This window comes from Ursus arctos, unplaced genomic scaffold (genome assembly GCF_023065955.2).
Source record: "Ursus arctos isolate Adak ecotype North America unplaced genomic scaffold, UrsArc2.0 scaffold_23, whole genome shotgun sequence".
Lineage (NCBI taxonomy): Eukaryota > Metazoa > Chordata > Mammalia > Carnivora > Ursidae > Ursus > Ursus arctos.
The window spans coordinates 9,062,848-9,073,873 of NW_026622908.1; positions in this window are offsets into that span (position 1 = coordinate 9,062,848).

Consider the following 11,026-nt stretch of genomic DNA (forward strand, 5'->3'; position numbering starts at 1 on the left):
TTTCGTAAATATGGACACAGCACCACCTCATATGAGATGTCATTGATCTGCATTTATGTGTAAAAGTATTCATCATAGAAATGGAGAAAGACCAAGTACTCTAGAATGTTAAAGTTAGAAGGGACTTTAGAAGTCTTCTAAGATAGCAGCTTACAAACATTTGCAGGGGTTTTTTTTAGAATAATAATAATACTTTTTTCTATTGATAATCTTAAATGGAACATCAGTATATAAAGCAGATAAAAGAAGAACTTCATTGCTTGAAATAAGTAGGTGGTCTTAGAGTCTCACTGACATAACCTTGTCCTGAATTCCCCAAGGGGGCTTCTAAAATACTTCTTTGGTGGGGTGCCTGGGTGGCTCAGTCAGTTGGGCAACTGACTCTTGATTTCAGCTCAGGTCATAATCTTGGGATCCTGGGATTGAACCCCATGACGGGCTCCCCCTTTAGCCGGGGAGTCTGCTTGTTTGCCTCTCCTTCTGCCCCTTCCCCTGCTCGCTCTGTTTCTCTCAAGTGAATAAATACATCTTTAAAAAATTTAATAAAATAAAATAAAAGACTCCTTCGGGGGGTGCCTGGTTGGCTCAGTCAGTAGAGCATGAGACTCTTGATCTTGGGGTTGTGAGTTCAAGCCCCACTTGGGTGTAGAGATTACTTAAAAATAAAATCTAAAATAAATAAATAAATACAAATTAAATACTTCTTTGGGCAAAATTTAAAAGTCACAAGTGTGACCCACCACTTTCATTTTATAGATACAGATATTAAGGTCCAAAGAAGGGAAATGCGGTATATGTAGTCAAATTATTTCTAGAGCCAGAAAATCTGGGGTTGAGTCTAATGCTTCTAACCATTAAAGAAAATATTTTTTAATTACATAAATAATCCAGGAATGCATGTTTATTGTGAAACACTAAATAAGAAAGATATATTTAAGGTAAAATGTAAAAGTGCCCTCCCACAATCCTACTTTTTTTCCCAGAGTTAATAACTGATAATATTTTTAGTTTTACCTAATTTGAGTCATCTTTTAAAAGGAGATTTTAGCCCATTCACATTTATTGTGATTTTGGGTATATAAGAACTTATCCCCTTGATCTTATTTTATGTTTTATTTTTATAATGTTTCTTTTTTTCTGGCTGTATTCTGTTTTTTCCCATGAGGTGAGAAACTTATAAGAACCTCAGCACACTTTCACTATCACCACCTCACCCTCTCCTTTCACATTGGCCTTGTGCTTACATACCTGCTCACCACATCCCATGTGTAAATCATTTGGGATTTTACTTCCAGGTTGTAATTAGTTTTGTTCATTATGCCTCAGTAGTTGTTTAAACCTAATTATAAATATTACTGCTTTCTTCATTCAACTACTGTTTCTTGTATATTTTTTGTATCTTCCATTTTAATTCTGTGAGTATGTGCGTGATAGAATGCATTCTTGATGAATTCATTGAGGAAATCTGTTGTAAATGAAGTAAATTCTCACATAATTGAAAAGCCCTTTGTATTAGATTGCTAGAACTGCTTTAACAAATACCGTACACTTGGTGGCTTAAACAGCAGAAATTTATTTTTTCACAGTTCTGGAGGCCTGAAGTCCAAGATGAAGGTATCAGCAAGGTTGCATTCTTCTGTGATCTCTCCCTTTGGGTTGTAGATGGTCATCTTCTCCACATGCACCCATGGTCTCACCCTGTGTGTGTCTCTGTCCCAATCTCCTCTTCTTATAAGAACACCAATCATATTTGACTAGGGCCCACTCATATAATCTCGTTTTATTTTTAAAGGCTCTACCTTCAGATATAGTCACATTCTGAGGTACTGGAGGTTGGGACTTCAGCATAGGAATTTAGAGACACAATTCATCCCATAACAATCTTAATTTTGCCTGAATGCAGGTTCAGCCATCTCTAGAGTTGTACTATATGATATAGTAGCCCGTAGTCACATGTGGCTATTTAAATTGAAATTACTTTTTTTTTTTAAGATTTTTAAACAAATTATTCATTTGAGAGAGAGAGAGCATGAGTGGGGGGTGGAGGGGAAAGTTGAGAGGGAGAAGCAGACTCTTGCCGAGCAGGGAGCCGGACGTGGGGCTTGATCCCAGGACCCTGGGATCATGACCTGGGCTGAAGGCAGACACTTAACCGACTGAGCCATCCAGGTACCCCTAAATTGAAATTACTTAAAATGAAATTAGCAGTTGAATTCCTCAGTCACAGTATCCATATTCCAAGTGTTCAATACCCATATGTGGCTAGTGCCTACACATCGACAGCATAGATATAGCATGTTTCCATCATTATAGAAGCTCTATTGGAGGGGCGCCTGGGTGGCGCAGTCGTTAAGCATCTGCCTTCGGCTCAGGGCGTGATCCCGGCATTATGGGATCGAGCCCCACATCAGGCTCCTCTGCTATGAGCCTGCTTCTTCCTCTCCCACTCCCCCTGCTTGTGTTCCCTCTTTCACTGGCTCTCTCTCTCTGTCAAATAAGTTAATAAAATCTTTAAAAAAAAAAAAGGAAGTTCTATTGGATAGCAGTGCTCTAGAGTTTCTTCATCGGAAAAATGAAGCACATTTCTTTTGGATTCTGTGAAGAATAGATAATATTAAGTATGTGTTAGACACATAGCAGGGCGCTCAGTCAATACTAGCTGAATGTTAACTCCTCAGTAAATGTATGGTAATATTAGGACTAGGACCCACTGTTCCCGCCCCATTGTTCCCCCGGAATAACCATAAATGAGTAAGCCATTGCAAAGCATAGGACATGAAGAAGACCAGGCAAGAGAGTGAGGTGAGACAATGGGGGCAATATTAAAACACTACCTTTATACCCCCAATCAGAATGAACATTATCCTATTTAATCCTCTCAAGAACTTTGTAAAGGAGGTGTTGTTATGCCCATCGTCTGAGTGAGGACGGAGGGAGATGCGGCTCATGAAAGCTAAGTGACTGCCCCAACGCTGCACAGTTGAGTCACCAATGAGTCAATGGCAATGTCGGGACTAGAATCTACTGCTTCCTACTCTTCTTTCCTCTAGAATAACTAAAAGCTGGTAAGTCATGGGGAAATACAGATCACACACCCACGTGCACACATACACTTACAAATAAATAAATATGTGTATGTATGCATATGCATATACTTATTTATAAATTATTATGTATATTCCTGTAATAATATGTACCTATGAAACATATTCCCAACTACACACTAAAAGAGATAATAATAAATGTAATGAAAGTTCTCATTCTTTTTCTCATACTCCAGTATTATTTTGCACGTCCCCTGGCCCGCCTTCCCCTTCGGGAGCCCCTGCTCTGAACCATGCCACACAAAGAGAGAATGCGTTGTGGAAGAAATTATGGGCCTGGGAATCTCCGCTTTCATCTGCTTCACCCAAACTACTTTGAAAAGAAACATAATTGGACCATAATGTATTCAATGTCAGCCACATTCTTGGAGCAACTAGGGCTTTTCACTATTTCTATGCACCACTGGTCTGACATTTGTCGTTGGCTCCTATTTCAAAGAACTAATTTTAAACTATCATTCAAAGGCTGCTCCTGGCCATGTGTCCCATCCACGAAAGGCAAAGAAATGGGCAAAGCAACACTTGAGCATGTCAAAATGGTTCTTTTTTTCCTCGAGAGAGGAAAAAAAAACAAATATTACCAACCTCACTGAAATGAAGTGAGATTTAGTGAAACAAATACTTGATTTACTTGCAGCATCCAGACTTTTTTTATTGGTCTTCTTGTTTTTATAGCCATTTATCACTTGCTGATTATAGTGGTAACTGTTCCCTACGTAATACTTGTCAGCTTAAAAGCACTACCATGTGTTTGATTCTCTTGGGGGTGATCTCTTTCCTCCCTCTCTCTCTGTCCCTTTCTCTCTCTCTGTTTCTGTCTCTCTCGCAAACAGTGGGAGGATAGAGGTATTATTATCCCACTTTCCAGATGAAGACCCCAGCCTGAGGGGTTAGGTCACACAGATAGTATATGGCAAAGTCAGGACCTGAACCAGGTTCTCTACTCTAGAGCCGATGCTCTGAGGGAAATTTTAACTGATGCGGGTGGCTCTGTGTAGTTGGAAGAGAGGACACCGTAGGTCTGAGAATCACCGCAGGTCTGAGCACCTCCATAGCCCAAGTACTGACTCAGCTTCATCCCGCACTGAGAGATTGGCAGGCCTTTACACCAGTGGTCCCTCGGGTTCAGTCGGCGCTGTTCCTATGTGTGTTATTCAGGGAGTACAAAGCCAGAAACAGTACAAGCTCCCGAAGTGGGAATCGCAGGGCCAGCAAATTGACAAACGCGAATCAACTCACAGAGGTTCAGAAGAGGATCAATGGGATTGTCTTCTTAGGAGATATTTCCATGGGCTGAGTAGAGTCTATGACTGTTCACCTGGGTCAACAACAGATATTTAAACAATGCTTTTGAATCCAGCCCCCCCCCCTTTTTAAATCTCTGCTCCTCTTCTTGCCCAGGTTCAGATGTTCCTGCCTAGACTTTTTCAGGAGGCTCCAACCACATAGATTTCTCCTCCTCTTTTCCATCTCTCACACTGCTAGCACAATGGTGATGGCACCTCGAACCTGAAGACTGCCGTTAGCGTCCCGTTACGATGAGATCATGTTAAACAATTTTGACATGGCATTCAAGTTTCTTCGTCTTGCCCCAAGTAACTTTCCACCTTTTTCTCCCACCACCTCACTTTCCTTTATCCTATCTTCCAGCCTCTCCAATCTAATCACTGTTCTCCAAAAATAGCCAGCACTTTCATGCCTCTCTGCTTTGCTCATGTTCTATCCTCTGCCTGGAATGTCCTCCGACTCCTTAACCTGCCCCCTCTGGGGGGGTATCTTCCTTATTCTTTCAGAAGCAGGTCAAATGCTGTCTCTTCAGTGCAGGCCTCCACACCCACCCCTTTCCACTCTCTGTGCTGGCCCCGCAAACACTTCACGCTTCTCATTACAAGGAACTCCGGCCGGTTGTTCATGTGTCCTTTTGGCTTATGAGCTGGTGGACTCCTTAAGGGAGCAGAGAGTGTCTTATTTATTTTTGTGTCCTCGGTGTTGGCACCCAGTAGGTGTTTGAAAATATGGGGTTGAATTTATTTATATAATGGTTTTGAGAGATCTCACAAGGGCTAAATTTCTATCAGATCTGGAATAAGCAGCAAAAGAGAAAGCACAAATTCAGCAAGAAGAAATCACTTATTTCCACTTATGTCCACTCCATCTAAAATTTAAAAATAAGGATTGGAGGCATTTTTAGAATAGTTGGAAGCTTTTTATTGACTTTCCCCAAAACGTTTGTGCTGTGCCTAAAGTAGAAACAGCAACGGGCTGGAATGGATAGACGTGGGCTTCTTGCTAGTCTCAACTCTGCTGTTAACTGCTGTGTGCCCTTTCACAGGTCAGTCCCCTTTCTGACTTCTTTATTTGTGAAATGTTTATGCTGAACAAAATGACTTTCAAGCTATCTTCTAATTCTAAAATTTGATGATTCTTATTTTCTAGTTAAGAAAACCAAGTCTTGGGGCGCCTGGGTGGCACAGCGGTTGAGCATCTGCCTTCGGCTCAGGGCGTGATCCCGGTGTTGTGGGATCGAGCCCCACATCAGGCTCCTCCACTGGGAGCCTGCTTCTTCCTCTCCCACTCCCCCTGCTTGTGTTCCCTCTCTCGCTGGCTGTCTCTGTCAAATAAATAAATAAAATCTTCAAAACAAAAATTTCTAAAAAAAAAAAAAAAAAAAAAAAAAAAAGAAAACCAAGTCTTTATTTCCCTTTGAGTGTGAGGGTTCCTTAGCAATAAGAGGAGATATTCTATGTTGTCATAAAAACACTTTTACCTGACTCTGGCCCCATTACATAAAATTTAGATATTAGAAATAATCCAAAATAGGGGCACCTGGGTGGCTCAGTCCATCAAGAATCCACCTCTGGATTTAAGCTCAGGTCATGATCTCAGGGTTCTGGGATCGAGCCCCAGGTCTGGCTCCACGCGTATCAGGGTGTCTGCTTGAAGATCTTCCTCTGCCCCTCCCTGCACTCACACACATTCTCTCAAATAAATAAACAATTGTTTTAAAAAATAAAAAATAAAAGCAAAAACAACAAATGAAAAACTCCTTACTGCTAAACCATCAGGGTTCCGTCCCTTTAAAGTTGAAAGACCATGCATCAGGCTAAAAGACCTCAGAAAGATGAGCTGACCTAATCTTGGGTTCAGAAAGATGCAGGCGAGAATAAAGTGGTCAAGTCATGCATGAAGCTGGTTTGCAGAGGAAGGAGAAGATACTTGGATGTTGAGTTTAGAACTCAGGTTTTTAGGGAAGGCGTTCCTTAACAGGTCACAGGTATAAAGAGATTGGGAAATCTTCAGGATGGGGAGTGCAGTTGTGTCACTGGCTCTTGCTAGATGCTGTGACAATTTCCTTTTGTATAACCTGAAAGTCCCCCAATATCCTGAAATGCTGTTCTACCCATTTTTTTAAAATAAGCTTTATTTTTTAAAAATCAATTTTAGGTTTACAGCAAAATTGAGCAAAAGGTACAGAGAGTTCCCATATACCCCCTGCCCCTACACATGCACAGCCTCCCCCAATATCAGTATCCTGCACCAGAGGGGTACCTTTGTTACAGTGGAACCTACACTGACACATCGTTATCACGAAGATTCCGTAGTTTACATTAGGGTTCACTGTTGGTGTTTTACATTCTCTGAGCTTTGACAAATATGTAATGACCTGTATCCACCATGAAAGAATCATACAGAATAGGTTCAATGCCCTAAAAATTCTCTGTGCTCTGTCTATTCATCTCCCCCTTGTCCCCTAACCTCAGGAAACCACTGATCTTTCTATTGTCTTCATAGGTTTGTTTTAAAGATTTTATTTATTTGAGAGAGAGAGAGAGAGAGAGAACATGAGCAGGGGGAGGGACAGAGGGACAAGCAGACTTCCCACTCTGAGCAGGGAGAGCCCAATGCAGGACTTGATCCCAGGACCCCGAGATGCACTGACCAAAGTCAGACGCTTAACTGACTAAGCCACCCAGGCGCCCCTTTATTGTCTTCATAGTTTTGCCTTTCTGGAACGTCATATAGTTAGAATCATACAGTATGTAGCCTTTCATGATTAGCTTCTTTCACTTAGTAAGATGCAGTCAAGTTTCCTCCATTTCTTTTCATAGCTTGAGAGCTCATTTCTTTTTAGCATCTAACAATACAAATTGAATTATTCATTTTCCTATTGTTTTATGAGTTCTTTGTATATTTTGGATAACAGTCCTTTATCAGATGTCTTTTGCAAATATTTTCTCGCAGTCTGTGGTTTGTCTTCTCATTCTCTTGTCAGCATCTTTCACAGAGCTGTTATTCTCATTTTTCATAGACACACTTAAACAAAATTCTACTTTTAAACTGTTTTAGCGGAAATACCACTTAACCAGAAATTTCTTCCTAGCCTATAGAAATAGGCTTTGTTTTACTTGTATTTCCTTGACTTAGGAATTAATAGAAATAGAATTTAAAGGCATCATCTGGTCAAATTGGAGATATAACTTGCAATATGTGTTTCAAATATCCATTGAGGGGATGTCTTGGGGTTGACTGACTTCAACCCAATTTCTTAAACCAGTTTTTGTCACATCTGAGGTCATTGACCAAAAGATTTCAACTAATGTTCTGTAAACCCACAGGAGATAAAATTTATTTCTTACTGATGAGACATACTGTTACAGCAATGTCTGTCCCCTGAAAGTAGAGGGTGAGAGGCCTTATAAGTGAGAAACAATTTCCTCAGATTTGCTGGAACCTAAGAAACATCTCCTATTTCCTGGAAGATGGGAGGACTTGGCCTCATGAGTAGCTGAGAGAATGTGGTCAGGGCAATAAGGATCTCTAGTCACAGAATGACATATTGCTGGAGGGGGCCAAGTATATGGTGTGACAACTGTGGATCTTTTTATAGGTGTGGATCCTTTTATAGATGCTGAGACATGGTGTGGGTGGTTGTGTTGTAGTTATTGTTGACTTGTTTGGTGATATTTTAAGTCTATGAATTCCTTCTGTTGGGTTGTCCCCAAACACTAGGATTTGGAAGAGCTCCAAGAACTCTCAGAGGGTATAGAGGCAGTTCAGTGAGACCACAGCACTTGGTGAGCACGAGACCCTGTAATATTTTCAGTCTTCAAAGAAAGAGTGCATTATACATTCCCTGTTGGATGTGTGAAGGCAGAAATCATGGGACCATTCTCAGTAGGAATGTTTTCTTTGTAGATCCTGAGATAGCTGAACATTAAATATCATTTTTTATTCTGGAGACTGAGAAGAAATATTGAACATAAAGATCATGTTTCAGGGGACAAAAAGAATCTTGAAAACATGCCATGTGAGGAACATCTCAAAGAACCAGACACATTTACTCAGAGGAGAGTTGGTGATGGTGGGAATATGAAAATGGATTGTAAATCTTCACATAGCTGATTTATAAGGAAGGAAGAAATTTTGCCCAAGAAAGGGCACAATTAGGACAAATAAGGGTATACCGTGCAGATAGGCTCATATTGTTTTAATGTAAAAGAAAATCTGAGTTATCTGGTAACATAGTGCATCCTTTTTCACTTTATGGCAATAATAGAAAATGGAAGAATTTTACAGCCCGCCATGGATAAGAGTAGTCCAAGGACTCCTGTATGCCTGAGAACTGAGATATTTAATAACTTGGCCACCTGTGACCCTTTCACAGCACAGTGATAGGGAGGCTCTGTAATAATAGCATCAGTGGTCTCTGAAAAGAGTAAATTCCCATCACAGGAAATCTTTAACAAGAGTTAGGAAGCAACTCAGATGGAGTGTTGTAATGGCAATTAAAAAAAATTATTCGAAATTTGTATACTTTTTATTGTATAGTTTTGTGAATTCTGAAAAATGCGCAGACTCACATAACCACTACCACAATGAAGATACAGAAGAATTCCACCATCCCCCCACCCCATTCTTTTGTGCTTCCCCTTTCTAGTCAGGTCCACCTCCATCCTTAACCAGTGGCAACCACCTATCTATTCTCTATCTCTATAGTTTTGCCCTATTTGAGTATGTCATATAAATGGAATTACACAGTTTCTAGCTTTTTGAGTCAAGTTTCTTTCACTTTGCAGAGTGTACTTGAGATTCATCCATGATTTGATGGATGAATCATCCATCCATCCAACCATTTGATGGTTGACTCATCCATGGTTTGTTCTTTTTTATTGCTGAATAATATTCCATTGTAGAGATCTACCATAGTGTCCATACATAATAGAAGAATATTTAAGGGACTTCTGGTTTCTAGCACAGCATGTAAGCAGTTTGGAAGTCATCACTTCATTCTAACAGCAAGTAAAAAGAACAAACTGAAAATCCACAACTTTTCTTAGATCCATTAGAGAATTGAGATCACAGAACAAACTGCTGCGCCCAGAACTGGAGACCCAGTCAGGTGGATAGAGAGAATCACAATTTACTGGAAGAGAAACATCCATGTAAACCAGTACTGGGTTTCCTTTACCCAGTATATCATGTCCAGCTTTCAAGAAAAAAATAGAAGACATTTCAATAGGCAAAAAAGTGAGTTTGAAGAGTCAAATATGGCAAGGGTGTTGGAATTATCTGTCCAGGAATTTAAAATAACTATGGTAAATATGCTAAGAGCTTTCATGGAAAAAGTAAACAATATGCAAGAACAGATAGATAGTACAAGCAGAGAGATGGAAATGCTTTTTTTTTTCATTTTTAAAAATTTAAATTCAGATAATTAACATATAGAGTATTATTAGTTCCAGAGTAGAGTTTGGTGATTCATCAGTCTTCTGTAATACCCAATGCTCATTACGTCATGTGCCCTCCTTAATATCCATCACCCAGGTACTCCATCCCCTATTCCCCTTCCCTCCAGTAACCCTCAGTGTGTTTCCTGTGATTAAGAGTCTCTTGTGGTTTGTTTCTCTGATTTTGTCTTGTTTTATTTTTTCCTCCCTTCCCCTATGCTCCTTTGTTTTGTCTCCTAAATTCCACATATGAGTGAAATCATACAATAATTGTCTTTCTCCATTTGACTTATTTTGCTTAGCATAATACCGACTAGTTCCATCCACATCATTGCAAATGGCAAGATTTCGTTTTCTTTGATGGCTGAGTAATATACACACACACACACACACACACACACACACACACTCAACGAAATGCTAGAAATCAAATATACTGTAAAGAAATAAAGAATACCTTTGGTAGGTTCATTAGTAGGCTGGACACACTGAGGAAGGATTCAGTGAGCATGAGGATATATCAATAGAAATCTCCAAAACTAAAAAGCAAAGAGAAAAACGACTGAAAAAAGTGGAACAGAATACCCAAGAACTGTGGGACAACTACAAAAGCTGTAATGTATGCATGATGAGAATACCTGGAGAAGAGAGAAAGGAACAGAAGAAATATTTGAAAGAATAATGACAGAATTCCCCCCAAATTAAAGTCAGACACCAAACCACCGATCTAGGAAGCTCGGAGAACACCACGAAGGATAAATGCCAAGAATATTTGGGTTGTTTCTAGTTTTGAGCGAATAGGAATAAATATGCTACAACCATTAATATAAAGGTTTTTATGTGAACATAACTCTTCATTTTTTGAAGTAAATACTTCAGAGTGGAACTTGTGGATCATAAGGTAAGTCCATGTCTCATTTTATAAGAAACTATCAATTTGTTTTCCAAAGCATGTGGACCATTTTGCATTCCCATCAGCAGTGAATGAGAGTTCCAGTTGCTCTGCACCCTCACCAGCATTTGACATGATCAATTTTTTGCTTTGAAAATTTGAGCCATTCTAATAGTGGTATTTTAATGTGGTTTAAATTTGCATTTCTTCAATGAACAATGATGTTGAGAATCTTTTTGTGTGCCATCCATATATTTTCTATAGTAAACCGACTTTTCAAATCTTTTGCTCACTTAAAAAAA